The sequence below is a fragment of the Siniperca chuatsi genome, linkage group LG4 (assembly GCF_020085105.1).
Source record: "Siniperca chuatsi isolate FFG_IHB_CAS linkage group LG4, ASM2008510v1, whole genome shotgun sequence".
Lineage (NCBI taxonomy): Eukaryota > Metazoa > Chordata > Actinopteri > Centrarchiformes > Sinipercidae > Siniperca > Siniperca chuatsi.
The window spans coordinates 20138220-20154643 of record NC_058045.1 but is presented as its reverse complement, the minus strand read 5'-3'; the positions used below and the strand labels follow the sequence as shown (position 1 = coordinate 20154643).

The following is a 16424-nucleotide window of genomic DNA, read 5'->3' as shown; positions in this document are numbered from 1 at the left end:
ACTGTGTGAAAGCTCTGGATGGAGAGATTGTGTTGTGTTTCCATGAGTATTTTTGTTTTAGATGCTGTGTTCTGGAGTGATGTCCCCTGTTTTTGACTGACCACACTGACTAGACTCTGATCTCCCTGACTGAAGCTCTAAGCTGTGGGAGTGCTGCTGGTCCAAGTTCTGACTGACACAGCACATGTGGGATGAGATCTGCCTGCCACTGTCTGGCTCTTGTTAGTGTCTCAATGCAGCACACAGAGGAAAACTGGATTTTGTAAGTTTAACATCTTTCTTGCATTGTGTTACTTGGGTTTCTACCCAGGAAGAATTAATTGTACACACCCTGATATAGCTCTCTGAAGAATCTAGACTGACTGCTGCTTTCTGTGTTTAAGTTTTTGGGGATTGCCTGTAAGCATGAAATTGGCTCCATGGTAGGCAGGCCTGTCTAATTGTATATCAGAGATTTTTGATTTCCATTATGACCGTGAAGCTTGAGAAGAGATAACAATTACAGGATTGTGTGCAGTAATTTGTTTTTTTTAACAGGATGACTGTCACACATAAAAATCCTCTTTTAATATTTCTCCCCATGTCTCATAGACTTTCCATGCTAATTATATACAGAGCACACATTGATCCTTCCCAAGAAATAAGTTCATATGAACAAATGAATGGTGTTCAAAGGCAAATCCATATCATCATCCATATCCAAATCATATACAGTAAGTGGACATATGATGTTTACAGATGTTTTCACCAACCTCTTTTAAAATCAAACTGTGATGACTCCAATAAACAATCAAAGGATGTAACTAGTGTCATGAATGGCGCAGTACTGTGCTGAATCATATCCAGGTTTAGTTCCCCTGTCAAAGGCAGTTTCCACTGCTGACTGAGGTTTGTTCTGATGATTTGGTTTGTGGTAGAGTCAGGCTGGTGTTAGCCACAGGCAGCGGTTGAGGCGTAATACTGAGACACAGGCTTATTACTGAGAGCTTTTCAACAACTTCCCATGTCCCTCCTGGGTAATCAGTGCATCGTAATAATCCCTTAGGGAGGACTTGACTCGAGACATGGCTCCTCTTCACTCAGGGTAACTGTTAATGTCCTGCTAAATCAATAGCAGTTCTCATCACTGTATGCATACATGTTCCCATTTACTGCCTACACTCACTATTTAATATGCATGTAAAGCCATCTGGCTGCTTCATCTGCTCAGTGCATTAATACTTATGTGATTTATAGGTCTGTGTGTGTCCATCATACATCAAGTCAAGATGTATTGTACTCTGAGGCATAATCAGTTCCAGTCTTATTTTTTACAGGTTTTATATTATAAACACACTGAAATCCATATGACACATCACTTCACTTATACCAGGCCTAGAAATCTGTCAAAGGCCCTGCATGTCCAAGAAAGTCAATAAATCAGTATCAATAAATCAATGTTTGGATGAATCTTTGGAAAGAAAAACAAAAGAAACCGATACTGTATCTAGATTATCTTTTTTGTAAACAATGTACTTTTATCTTTTTCACATTGGCCAAAAACCAAGGTACTGTATATCTGTGATCAGCCTATGGGCTCTTCCTATATGTATACTGTATATCAGTCAGGTTCTAGCCTGGACAGTTTTTGCAACAAACAAACTGCAGCTGCTGTTTATTTACTGTTTTTCCCCAAGAATGTTTAGATTTGTGTGTTTTTTTATTTGGTGTATTATTTTATGTTCTTCATGTTCTTCTCATTAGGCCTAATTTCTGTTTCAAATTTAGTAATTTTATTATTATTTTTAAATAGTTGACACTGGGAATTAAGCCTGAAGCATTTTAGGTTGATCAGATATGAATCTCTACAAACTTTGTGATTTCATACTTAAACATAATAGGCAGGCCAACATATTTTTTAATATAATGTAATACTATATATAATGTAATTTGTTGATAAACCCTTTAAATTTCACCCTATCCCATGCTTATTGGTCCGCTCAGTTCAAACTGTATATTAATTACACACCTTTTGCACACTAATTCCAGATCAAAACTACAAAAAACTGTCAGGATTGTTTTTTTCTAATCATATTTCTAAAATGTAAACAGGTACCAAACATACATTCTTGCCCCCATTTGCACAACAAGGTAGAGTATTTGAATTTGATGGTATGTTACTATGCAGATGCCTAGATGCCTAGCCAGTTAAGTGCTTTAGGAGGCATGCTGATCAGTAACAGCTGAATGTTATCTTGTTATGTGCTGTGCTGCCTTGTTGAAACATTGTATTGGCCTGCTGTGACACTACAATGATGAGTGACGCACCAGTATGACAGAGGGTTTTTACAGTGAGAGGTTCAGATGGACCAACCAGGTCGCTGTAATGTCAGCCTGCCTTGAGGCTGACAGGTCTGTTGTTTCTTACAGAGGTCATGAGTGGCTTCAGGCATCAATTAGGTATTTCCTGTTCAACAGCCTGACCTGCTGTGATCCCATCTTGTGTTTTTTTTTTCTCTCTCCCTCACATATCCATGGCTGTATTAGACCAGCTCAGTATGTAAGTAAAGCCACTACAGCATGTGATCCTAAAGGCCAGTATGTTCTGAGATGCAAGTGCAGTTGCTAAAGTTAGTAATCTCATTTCTCTGGTTGCACTCTCGGCATCATGATCAATTATTTATGGAAAGAAAGTTCCCAGTAATTGATGTAAGTTGTATACCGCTCGTGTGCGTGCTTAAAGCTGCCAAATCTTTTCAGTGATTGATCACCACCACATTTGTGTTGGTGTTCATCCAAAAGCCGTGTGTGTGTGTGTCCAAGCCCCTTCTCTTGGCGTTGACTGTGTGTCATTAAAATGGAATGCCTGGCTACTTGAAAAAAGCTTTAACTGCGGCTTGAGTGTAAATCAATGTTTTGTGCTTCCTGTATAGCTCTCCATCTTGTACGGAGGAACACTCAATCTGTGATTGACATTGTTAAAGAGAATGCACTCACAACCGAAACATTTAGCAGTGTGGTCATACTGTAACTATTTCACGTATTACATTTATGTCCGTTATGCATGACATGACACATATAGTATCTCTCCATGTGATCATATTTGACAATCTGATCAGGATGCCTGTCTGGGAGAATATAAATAGAGTTTTATCTTGCCTGATTCAGTCTTCCTGTTTGGAACATGGACTACTCCTGAGGCTACAGTGCTGTCTGGCTCAGTCTGGCAGCACTGCAGTACTTTCTCCGGGTAAAATTTCAGTCCTAATAACCTCAGATGTGCAGGCAGGCCAGGGGGCACACAGGGATTCAGGCAGGCTTGGATGCATATAGTTTGGTAGATGGGGGGAAAAAAATAAAAAACAGTAGCTACAGAACAGTTTTTAAGCAGGGGGGAAGAAAGGGAGGCAGGCAGATGTCTCCTCCACTGATCTGTTGTGACCACAAGACCGCATTACACAATGCAAGCCCTACACCAGATTTACTCTATTGTATACGTGTAGTCAGCAAAATGGAGGAAGGGGAATAGTGGTTAAAAGGAGATATCACTATATTTTCTTGTGGTTACTGTTCTGTAGATATCACTATTTTACCATTTTGATTGATCAATATATGTGTTTGGGCTGAAACTAACGATTATTTTCTTTATCAATTAGCCTGCCAATTATTGTCTTGATTAATTGATTTTTTTAGTCTGTAAATGTTAGAAAATAGTGATATTGCCTATCACAATTTCCTTGGTAATAGGCATGGGGATGTCATCAAATGCCCTGTTTTGTCCAACCAACAGTCAAAAGATATTTAATTTACTATCAGGTAAGAGAAATAAAAGCAGCAAATCCTCACATTGGAGAAGCTGGAATCAGTCTAGTATGTGTGTCTCCCACAGAATTCAACTGAATAAATAAGCAAAATAAAATAATATATACTTTGACCTACAAAGTCATCAAGATGTACAACTTTGGTTAGATAATAAACCTACATAACACTTAATTTATGGTGTGTTTGGATAGAAAGATGTTACAGAAAACTGTAGTGATATTCAGTTTCATACTCTTCTCAGTTCTTTTCAGCCTAAGTGTTGTGAAATCTTGCTGGCAGATTCCAGTGTCAGAGACATTGAAAAATAAAAGATTAATGGGCAAAGCCTAAAAAAGAGGCGGGACCCTGGGATCTAGAGAAGGGAGAAAGGACAGCCTAGAAGGGAGAGGCAGTACTAAGAATATACTGAAGGAGCTTCTCACGGTCTTGCTTTTATCACAAGAAGCTGTAACCTCAAGGGGATATCCCACAGACCTGCCTACTAAACCCAATTCTGTTGAGAGGGATCTTTCATCCAGAGTGCTGTTAGTAGTATGAAATCAATCCAACTTTACAAGCATCCAGCTTTTATGTTAAATGTTCCATGAAATATTCAGCAATAATTAGTGCTACTGAAAGTCAGGCGTTGATATCCAGGTGGCTAAGGCTCTTCTGACGTGTGATTTGCAGACGGTGTAATTATTGCAAGCTTTGACATGACTCACAGAGAACCTTGAATTGAGATGTACTGTGGCTCAGCAGACAAACTGTCAGGGTCGTTTCATAACACATCACACATATCTATGTGAATGCTAAACTTACATCAAGTGAACATTTATAGCACACAGCACAAGGGCAGAGTTTTCTCCTTTTTTTTTCTTGTCATTATCTGAAGTGGCTGCTTCAGATGTTTGACTTCAGACATGTCCTTTGATACTTCAATCCTCAATATATATCCAAGATGATGCATTAATTCCCAGACAAGGCTGACTTTTAAAAGAGAAAATATCAGCGTGGTGCTCTGTATTGTAGAGTCAGGTTCCATTGACTTGAGCAGTAATTCAGATCTTAAATCAATTTTGCCCCGCAGCCCCTAATGAATCGGCTCACAGATTCTAGATTAGATGTTGTTCTCAGAGGTCTGCTAAGTACTGGTTCAAAACAAAAGCAGTGGGTGTAATTCCCGCTTTGTTCTTAAAAAATATTTTTGTATCGCACATGGAAGATTGAAAATGTAGAAGGGAAATGTCACTTCCTGGCCTTATTACTTGTACCCCACAAGCTAATTGTTTTAAAGCCACAACAGAAAATTAAAACTAATGACTTGTGGACTTTGCCTTTGGCAAAGGCGACTGGAAAACTGAGTATATAAATGCCACGTCTCCAGCTACCATTTGCTCATTGTTAAATTTTTTCCCTGCCTTTGCTTTTGCATTTGGCTTGCCTCCTTCATCCTATGCTTCCCCTCCTGCTCGCTCCTTCTTCCTCTTTTATTGTATTTTTTGTTCTTCCATAATTCTTTCCAGTCGTCTGTCCTACAGCAGAACTTGACGGCAAAATGTTAAGCGGAGCACCTACCCTACCTTTGTAGTGGCATGCCTGCCTGACCAGAAATTCAATGAGTACGCCAAGTGGAAAGCCTGCAGGTTGCAGACACACACTGCAGCTTCAGAGGCCACTGGCTCTGGTTTCGAACTAGCTGAGTGGCTGTCTGGTGCAGAGCCTGTCACAGCAGACACTTTAGTGTGAGCTCATAGGACAGATTCTAGTCTCGTCTGCACTGTCAACCTGCACTTTCCACATAGACACTGATACATGAACACAGCATCCTGCTGTGCTCATTATAGGTCACCTGATGTATGAAACACACTGTGATTTACTCATCTTAGCATGCCTAAAATAGTTGTCTGTGACTGATTATCAGCTAGTTGGACTATTTGGTCTTGTGACAGTTATATCCATAGTGGTCAGAAATAGCATCATTCGGATGCTTGGCAAGTGCTATCCCATGGGCTATAATTTTCCTGTTCAGTGCATACTGTCATCTCCAATGGCAAAGATCCAGATGCTAAAGTTGTGGTCAGTAGTAATGGCCCTGCCTCATGAGGAAGGAGGATGCGTATGGTCATCTGGCTTTGTGTGTCATTTACATGTGTTATTGTAGTATTGTGTTTAATAGACATGTTCTTAATGGGAATGAAACATACTCACACAAATATCCATATCAACCGCTGACAGATTTTTTGGGGTCAGGGCTGCTGTTGTGTTGAATAGCATTCACTGTTCCACTCTGCCGCTCTGTTGTTCACAAGCTCACGTAACTGTATATAACTCTCCCGTAGCTCTGTCATTTCTCCAAACATCTACCTTTTAATGGCCCACTTTGTAGCTGCATGTGACATTACTGTTCTGTGAAATTTTACAATTAGCAGTTGATTTAATCTGAGGAGTCATTCTCAGTCCCTGTTTTTCTTCCTCTGTTTGACAGGCTGTCACAGGCGAGCCGGAGAGCCCACTGCCTCTGTTTCTGACCACATCTGAGCCGGTGAGAAACTACACCATGTTCCACCTCGCTTGGCTTGTAGTTCCAGCCTCAGGATGGCCTAATTCTGTCTTTACCCTATCAAACTGCAATCACTGCTAAAGATTTCTCTCAAGTGATGTTGAAGGTTTTTCCTTTGGCTCACTTTGTTTAACATAAGTTTTTGAGAAGAATGGATGTGCTCATAACTAAGGTTGAAGTCAGGAAATTCAGGAAATGAAGACGTATAATGGAATGCAATCGAAGTCACACAGCCTTGGACCCCTATAGTGGGTAGTTGTGGGCATTTCCCAGTTTGCTCATGGGTGTTGTAATAGACAATAGACCTTCCAGGAAACATGCTCTTGGGACTAAATTGCAGATTGTTCAGGGCTGACTTGCTGCTCTGGTATGGGTGTGCTTCCTGTCCGCCTACCTCCAAACCTCGGGGTGGGTGACTACAGGAAATAGCCCCTTACGCATATGCAGACACATGCTCACACGCAAGCCCTATGCCTTAAATTTTAGGGACATAACCTGCATGACCCTCAGCGTTGACTGTACCAGTAATTGGTTATTATTTTGGACCATAAGGGCTGCAGACAGACATGGAAAAGCAGCCAGAATTTTCTTACAGCATGTGGTCGCTAAGGTCACTCAATGTCAGCAAGAATAGTGAGAGAGCCATTGTGATGTCATATCTGTGGAAGTTATGTCAAAAAAGAATTTTCAAACATATTTTTTAAAATGTCATTTTCCTGCTTACTACACATGATTATGCTCTTCACACTGTAACACAATGACAGTGGCTCTGCATCGCTTCTTTTTCAGCATGGAAGTTTGTGGAATAAGTGTTTATGCTTGTGTGAAATGTGCAAAGATAATATTTCAAGTAGCCTGCTGTCTGTTATTTGTGAATGACACATCTGTTTGCATAACGGACCACTGTTAGACTGCTTGTATCTCAATGTCTGCTTTATAGACAGTGCAGTCACTTCATATAAGCTGTCTGGCCAATGGCATTTGGTCAGTGCAGTTCAGCTTTATGGTATAGTGTGCTTGCAGAGATACTTGAGTGTGTTTGGAAGCACACATCAGCAACACAGATAGAAAGCTGCAGGAGAGTTTTGTGTTTTGATTCAGCAAAGCAGCCGTCATTTTGTGTTATCTCCAAATAGATCTGGCCCTGAACTTAAGCTGAGGCAGCCTCTGGTTAAAAAGCGCATTTGAATGTCTCATAGCATTAACTGGTAAGGATCAACATTAACTTCCGGAACTGGGAGATATGTATCTTTTACAATGGCGGCATGGTAGCATACAAGTAACAAAGAGCCCATTAATAATTTTATATTTAGATTTATTGTCCCAGAGGAAGATTTGTTTTCACAGCCAGTACAACACAGAAACATAGAAATACACACAGCAACATACAGATATAGACTATACATAAAATCATTATGTATGCATTCATGCCCTTTCCAGTATCCCAGCTCACAATACTGTCAGCGAGGCACTTTGTTCTCGCCTGCTGTGACAGAAGGGACAATGCAACTAATGCGAGCTCTGTATCTCTGACCAGATGATAGTAATGTCAAGTGTTGATTAAGGGGGTGATCAGAGGCATTTGCTGTATTACTAATGTGTATCAAAGGGAAAATACCATATAGACTATAGCAAACATCAGTTAGTCTAGGTAACACTTTGCATCACCTAGTCAGTGATGCAGACAAAATATTAGAAACACCTCAATATGCATACAATACATTCCAATACTACAACTTCACAAAATACATCATACGAGTCAACATAAAAACAACTGAAGTCGTCGTCTAAACAGTCACTGAACATTTCAATATGAAGTATGAATTATTGCAAGACTGGTGTATTGCATAAAATCACATCGTACAGGTGCTATTTTTCTGGTAACTCAGAGCATGTTCATTCTTTAAATATGAAGGCTAAAGAGTGAAATGACATAAGCTGCTAAGCTCTTTCATGCTGCCAACCTGAGGCTGAATGAGGTGTGCTAACATGAATAAGGAAGCACACTGGATCATGACTATCCATGTAAAACAGGCGCCACCAGCTGGAGTGTGAAAGCTGGATGCTGCTTTTCATTCTGGGTCACGCTGTTCAGGACGAAGTACCCTGTCAGTGAAGCCTCTAAGGGTCTTTTGCTCCAAAAACTCTGTGTTCCGTAAATGTTCTTAGCTCAGGTCAAACACTTAATATCACAGATCATAATCAGGCTCTGCGGCTTCAGCTTCACTTGGTCAGTGATGGTTGTGGACTGTGTAGTGTGGCAGCGACCTCTGGCAGGCACTGTGGGTTCTGCAGTCAGAAGCATGACATCTGCCAACGTCCAGATGTATTTGTGGCATAGTTGCAGAAGGGAGGCATAAAGACAGCTCACATCAACCATCCAAAATGCAGAGAAAAGCTTCATAGATAGCTGCAACTGTAGAATGTTGCTCTTTTTTCTATTTCAATTCAATGGCAGTAACATCTGGGCCCTCAGTTAGCTCTGAGTAATAAAGGAGGTCTGGCTGGTCTTTGACAGACTTTTTCTGGAGGGAAAAAAGGGAAATTAATAGCCCAAGGTTGTCTCTATAAATCCCTGTGAGGCAGGGTAGATGCTCAGCTTCAGGAGAAGCTGTTTTTGTCACGCTTATTCACTTTGCTTTTTAAATTCTGCTCACCGTTTTCTCCTGTAGAGGGGTCCAACAAGGACAAGAGTTAATAGTCTGGTCTTTACATTCAGGCTGAACTCCTTCAATTCCTTGCTAAATTGGCTCACTTTCTCAGTTGGTCTAATAAGGGAAATCCCTTTTATCTTATTCTGCCAATCTAATGCTTTACTGAAACTACTTCTGATACTTTAGCTGGAATCTAAAGTGTACATCTTCAATGGTGTGTGTTAAATGAAGATTTAAAAAAAAGCGAATGAATTTTGTGAAAGTTTAGTTTGTATCCCTTACAGTATGTATTGGGCAAGAACAACTCTGGATTAGCGACATGTGGTTGCTTCACCTAGTTTATGGGTGGTTTTTCTGATTGGAAATCAATTGGCAATGGCTGATTAACTCATTTGTAAAGAATATGATAATACTGATCAGTCGCTCATTGAGTTCGAAGCATCTCTATATGGTGCACAGCTGGTTACGGTCAGCTGTACATCGTCACATTCTGCTTTACTTTCATCACTCTAGCTCAACATCAATCTGATTGCTTCTGTTGCATCTGGTTCAGCCGGACTTGGTCATCGTCAGTTGTTCAGTTCTTTGTGGTAACATCGTCACTGAAGTTGATTAACTAGCGCTTAAGAAGACCAACCACTGCTAAACAGTGAAAGTGAACTATGTGAAGAACAGTTAACACTGATTATAACAGAGCTAAAGGCAGCTGGCCTGAGCTGTCTCAGCATAGTGGTATGAAAGTTCATAACTGCTGGCTTCCATTGCTTTTAATCACAGGCACAACGTTTTTTTGTTTGTTTGCTGAATTATTCATTTAACAGTTTTCTTTTACTATAACATGAGCTGAATGTCGTTTCTTCAGTCTGTGACATTGGCGTGGATGCTTTCTGGCTTTCAGTTTGAGGAGTAACAGGTTGAGCAAGTGTTGATGGATTTCAGACAACACCACTCAGTACACAGTAAACCCTGAGAGAGGAAAGGGGTTGTGGGAGAAGGGGAGGATGTAGGAAGCAGAGGTTGAAGGAGAGGGAAAAGGGCACTGTATTTCACAGCCCCAGTAATGTTCTTTCTGTAAAAACATCAAGGCTTTGCTTCACTGCGCTTCACAGCACGGCTCCCCAGCCTCTGCGTTTGATGGCTGTGTTAGCAGACCACAACACAACACCCTTGCTTTGGCAGGGTCAAATGGGTTCAAAGAGGATCCTGGCCTTTAATCAAACTATAAGGGATACGACTGAATGTTGGCTTGTCTTTTGTTTTGTTATATAGACCTAAAAGATTCAGTTCTATATAACAAAGTCTGTTTGAGATAACATTTCAGTTTGAACTTTGAAAGTCCTTGGAATTAGTGGCACATGTTCGGATCTGTCATGGTTCAATGTCAAAGGTGTTACTGTGATTTTAAATTGTTTGTCAAAGGTAATTGTTTAAAGGAGCAGTGTGTAAGATTTAGGATTTGCTGAATATAGCAGAAATGGAATATAATATTCACAAGTATGTTTTTATTAGTGTATAATCACCTGAAAATAAGAATTGTTGTGTTTTCATTACCTTAGAATGAGCCCTTTATATCTACAGACGGAGTGGGTCCTCCATGAGTCCGCCATGTAGAACCACCAGTGCAACAATTAATCGAAATATTATCGAAATCACAAGATGGCCAAGTGCAATATCCAAATTGCAGGAGCTGCAATGTTTTGATAAAGGTAAAATGTGTCACAACATATCATTATAAACAAAGCATTGTGGTGCTGCAGAGATGCCCCGGCCCACAAATCCTATTTTCCAGACAGGGAACATGCTTGTTTGGTACAGACTCCAGCAAAAATCACTTTTGCACAATTTTTATAGATATTTTTTTTTGTGAAAAAGTGAAATGCAAAAATTCCCATTCCCACTAAAATCGTGACTGCAATTTCAACGCTAGATGCTACTAAATCCTACACACTGCTCCTTAACGTCTGTTGACCTACCAACAGTAATATTTTTGGCCTCATATATGCATGTCGACCTTGAATCTTTATTCTGCTGGAATTGGACATTTACATATTTATTATTTTTATTTCTTTGTATTAGTTTGGCTCACTTGTCCTAAATAATTCTGCTAAGTTTGTGTGTACATATCAAAGTTTGTTGTTATGATGATAAAAAAACTATCCCACTTCTTTTACTAGACTGTGGTTGGTTTTAGGACATCTAGAACATCAAACTGGGTCAAAGTAAGATTTCTTTGTACTGTTAGCTTTTCCTTATATTAAAACTTCTCAGTGTCCCGTCTGCACACCCTCCTTCCTTTCTTTGAAATATTTACTGTGGCTCTCTACCAGCAAGTCATGATGATGATATACTATACAACATGTGAGTTATGTTACAATTCCATATCTTCTTGGTACCTAATGAGCTCTCAGAATGGACACAGATGAGCAGGTATTAATCTCCCACAACTGCTCCGGATAATTTGGTCTTATCAAATGACTGATTGTCTTTCTCTTCCTCTGCAGCTGAAATGGTTTGCCCTTGGAAGTGCCCTCTGCTGCTTTGGTTCCAATTGGAAAGAGTGTTTGTGGTTACGTGCTTCTAAAAACCATTTAGGGGGAGATTAAAGACCTAAAGCAGGAGCGATAAAAGAAAAAAAATATAAATTGTATATGATAAGATAAATGGGATGCATTAAACATTCTCATAAAGATTGTCCTAGTTAATGATGTCTCTGCTTGTAGATGAGTGCTACACTATACATTACATTCTCTAAAACATTTCCAAAACTTTTAAAATTTGTTATAGCTTGCATGAACTCACTGCAGCACCTGCTAGCCCAGTGACTGGGCTTCATTCATTCTCTGTTGAATCAACTGAGCTAAAAGTGGTACCTCTTCCAATTTCTGCCTCTTGAAACTTTCTCTCACTTCTTTGTGTGCCAGTTGTGGTTGTTCAACATTAAGACTCGGTCTCCTGTGTGGACCTGAATAGCATATAAAAGCCTCCAGAGTCACTGATGAGTGACGTTTTAGTGGCTAGTGGAGAGCTCTTAACCATGCCTATGTGCATTTCCCTGCCACTTACTCTCTCTCTGTCTCTATCTCACTGTGGTAGAGAGAGAGGATTCATAAGCCTTCTGCATACTGCCTAACAAAGTTTACTATTGTGAGTTTTGCTAACCATGACTTAATCTGATTCATGTTACAAGGCACAAGTACATACCTGTCAAATGCATAACATAACATAGTATAGCAGCATATATTGAGAGGCATAGACTGGTGATGAATTTTTGGATTGTAAACATTGCAGAAATCAGTGTTGAATCCTAGTCATCTGACCAATTTATATCAGTGACATAAGCTTAATAGAAGCTGACATTAGAAAGAGGGTACAGCAGAAACCTCATAATCAAAAGCCCGTCCTATGTTGCGTGTTGCTGTATGGCTCCACCCAGACAAACAGGGAAACCGTAAAAATAAACAGTCCCACTTAAATTACATATGGATGCTATGGAAGCAAGTCTCTTTAATCAGGGCCATGCATAGTCATGCAGCCTCTTATAGAGGAAGTTACTGCTCTGAATCGTCCAACAAATCACTATAACTTTGCCTCAGATCATGACATAATTATGCCCACATTTTCTGGTAGCATTGATAGTAATAGGGCTACAAGCTTAGTCGGGGAGACGGCCCTTCAGAGTACCATGACAACCTATGTACCAGTCAAAGGAGAATTTAAAAGGGCCGATCTAAATATATTGTAGATAGACCACTCTAATCATCACACATCTGTAGCAGAGAGAAATACCGTATACTGCACCCTTTGCATCGTTCCACTGTATATTTCCATCCAAATCAGTGTTGAGCCATATTAGCAGTATTGTATGTTGAAGGAACAACAGCACTGATGAACATGTTTCCTTGCAGTGTGCGCCATCTAGTGAATTTTGAGCAATATAACATGAATGGATTTTTCCTAGCATAACTAATGGCTTATTACTACTGGTTTTCATATGCCTATGCTAGCAATTTTTGCTATACTTCTGATTAAATACGCAGTAGCACTGCACTAGGCTACAGGCGTAATTGGAAAGGTAAAACAGCTTGCTTTAAATAAAGAAACGTATCTCATGAAGTGTCTTTGAAGAAATTCGATTTAAGATATTATCCAATCCTCGAGGCTCTTATGTTGTTGTTGAGCACCAGACCTCTCACTTCATTAAACAGCACTAAGGTTAGGTCACACTTTAAACCCCCCCATTGATTAGAGTGGTTCTGAGTTCTGTCAGGTTGTGTGGTAGGTGCAACCTACAAAATCAATAGCGTTCGAAAATTTCCAAAGTATCTTTGGAGAGCGACAGAGAGACGAAGAGGGGGAGGGAGGGAAAAAAGAGAGAGACTGGGAGGGATGGAGAGAGAGAGAAAGAGGAAGAGAGAGAGAGACATACAGAGAGATTGTTCACTAGTGGATAATTGGAAAGCAGGGAGGTTGGGCCTGCAGTTCACATGGTGTTGAAACAAGCTGTTCTCAGCGGCCATTTATCGAGATCACCTGAGAGGTACGAGACCAGTGTCACTGACTTAAAATCAATTTTCTGATAAAATTGCTTCAAGAACAAATTATCTCTCAGTCATGGCTGTTATGAGCCCTGTGTTCCTGTTAACACCACTAGAGGTCAGTGTGACTCTGACATGTGCACATAAAGGTAGTGAAGATGTCATGTACTGCTTGGATGGGTAGGAGGGGAGTTAGCAGCGTGTTTTATGGTCATGTCTGCAGAATGACTGCATGGTGCAAAGCTTTGGCTGTTTTCTTCAAGCAAAATCTCCTTCTCTATTTTTTTCTTCTCTGGCTCTGTTTCTTTATCTGTACGTTCCTTTGCATTTCAACCAGGGATGGGTTCAACCTGTTTATACAATTTGCATAAGCTGGCTTCAGAAATCTGTGCTTACCCCTGTGTATTGCTCAGTCAGAGTGAGCTGGCTGTTCAAAAGGAATAGCTAATGACTCCATTGCCCTCATTGACGCATGTCAGTCTATTTCAGGCTCAACGACTAACACTCTCATACATGGCCAAGTAAGAACTGATGATCTGCGTGCTGGATTGGCCTTGCGACGTCAGCCTGCCACTTGGTTAGTCAGGAAAGTGTTTTTCAACAGGGCAGGGCACTTCATCCTCAAGTCTATGAACCATCACGAAGTGTATATTCTTGCCTCGTGTCACCCTGCTGACAGCACTTCACCAATGGAGGGAATGGGACATCAAACATGTGATCTGACCTGATGTGGCAGCAGTGGCATTTCTTCACCCCCATCCTCCACCACCTCTCTGACCATAACAGGTGCCATTCTTCAGCCCCGTCTCCTTATTGATCCCCATTTGGCCAGGGTTCATTCTCCCCTCTCTGTTACCCGGCATCAGTCTCAGCAGTCTCAGTCTCTAAGCTTGTCCACCACTGACCCCTGCTCTCAGGATGAGAGGAGCCATAATTGGAGGGGAACGAGGTTGAGAAGGGGGGGGATTTGAGAGTCAAGCCATAGAAGGGGTGAGCATGAGTGAGGAAGCGTGGAGATAAAGAGACAGAGAAAGTGCAAGAGAGCGATTGGGCAGCTGGGTAGAGACGAATGGCATTAACTGGACTGAATGCTTAATGCAGGGGCAGGAAGGGCACTGCCAGCCGCGGAGGCTTGTGGCCGGCTTTCACATGACTATCTGTATGCTGGGACGCGGGAGAGTAATAGAATCCCAACGTGACATGCCAGGATGCTTGGGGAGGGGGGGAGTAAATTTAGCCACAGCCGCAGGCAGGCAGGCAGCTCCGCAGGCTTGGGGGGATGTTCGCAGCACTGGGGCCTTCTCTGGCTACCCCTCTCTGGTCCTCTCTACCCTTCTGGAAGAGTCATGGAGGGCACTGCTGCAGTCACAAAACGAATCACCTCCTTTCCATACCTTAGCAGGCTTAATAGCCAAATGGTGAGATGGCAGTGGGGGTAGGGTGGGAGATAAGTCAGCCACACTTTATTTCCAGGCTCTGTTAGAGGAGCATCTGTTGGCCTGTGCAGCTATTGGATTTCAAAAGCAATAGTGCATGTCATAATCTGGTGTTCTATGATAAAATAGGTTCTTCATGATTGATATACAGATGTTTCTCTGATGTTAGGCATTCAGCCAGTTAAGCTACAATAAAGCAATTGTTTGCCAGCAAACATGCAGCAGGATATGGCATCTCTCAATGTCAGTGGTTTTGTCCTTAAATACATCAAACATTTCTCCCTCTGCATTCTGCAGTTCTATCTGAGCCCTGCCTCCCCCTATCCCGTCTCCTTATATATTAATACCTCCTTAAGCAATATCAGGTGAAGATCAAAAGAGGGTGTCATGACTTTGTAGTGCTTGTTTCCAAGTCTATGCAGTTGTTCTGCACTTACTACTACTGAAATAATTACCTTTTCTCTTTACAGAACCTTCCAATGGTTGTTATTTCAGCAGTTTGTCATTGAAAAAGGCTTCACACTCTCTCTAATGTTGTTATTGATAAAGGAAGTTATTTTAATAGGTTTGATACTAATGTGAAAAGAAACTAATATGAAGCTATTGTTTTTATTTTTAGGAATTCTGTTTATACAGTAGCTCACTTGTTCAGGTGTGACATGCCAAAATAAAAGCCTGTTGTCATTCCCTTTCTTTTTAAAAGTGTTAGACCAGATTAAGGCGTGCTTGTAAACATCACATGTCAGATTATCGTAGTATTCATGTCTGTTTTGTATCCATTCAAACACTAGGGAAGTTAAAAACATCTTTTGTCTAACTCAAATCAAACTCAAAACAAATCAAAGCATGTAATGCACTGATGTAGTAACCCAAAAAAAAGGAGCTCATAATTAGCTCAGAGAGGTTTGCGCCTCACCAGTTGGTATTTTTTATGATCATTTATCTTCATGATTTAGCTTTAATTACTTTGCTGAAGATCAAGTAGCACGGGAGGCAGTTTCCCTCCGTGATAGTTACTTTCACATAAAGCTAGCATCTAAACAATCGAACATTTATCATTTCTTGCTATTTACGCCAGAAAAAAAAAGATTCCTCAATCTATAGAACATCTGACAATGGTATTATCAGGTCCTTTGAGCCAATTACCTTTGTGTTCATACTCTATTAAGTTGAAGCTGTTTCCATTTGTGGTCGATCATCCACCTGGTATTCTTTTTCTCTAACCATTGGCAGACTGTAATGCTCGTTGTTTATATTTGCAGGTTTCTGGTATAGCTGTATTATCTCAGATGAGGGCTGCAATCCTGAATAACAAAGACTGCCCATCTGTGCAGTTTGTCGAAAACTATGGCACAAATGATTTAGCCATTCAAAGCGGATACTACTTCGGCCATAAAAAATAATTCAGTGTTAACCAAATGTTCCCCACTTTTCTTTTGTTGAAAAAGCTAAGGAT

At 40.6% G+C, this 16424-nt stretch overlaps 1 protein-coding gene across 6 annotated transcripts in view; it reads left to right on the top strand.

Annotated features, from left to right (window-relative positions):
* The window catches only part of tspan9a (tetraspanin 9a), a 164706-nt gene that overhangs the window by 13873 nt on the left and 134409 nt on the right, over window positions 1–16424 (top strand). For 3 of the 6 annotated variants that reach the window (XM_044193366.1, XM_044193365.1, XM_044193363.1), the window contains exon 2: window positions 6269–6325. The exons of the other annotated variants lie outside the window; for them this stretch is intronic. The gene's annotated coding sequence lies outside the window, so the exon portion shown is untranslated. The remainder of the gene's footprint in view (window positions 1–6268; window positions 6326–16424) is intronic. 6 annotated transcript variants of the gene reach the window in all.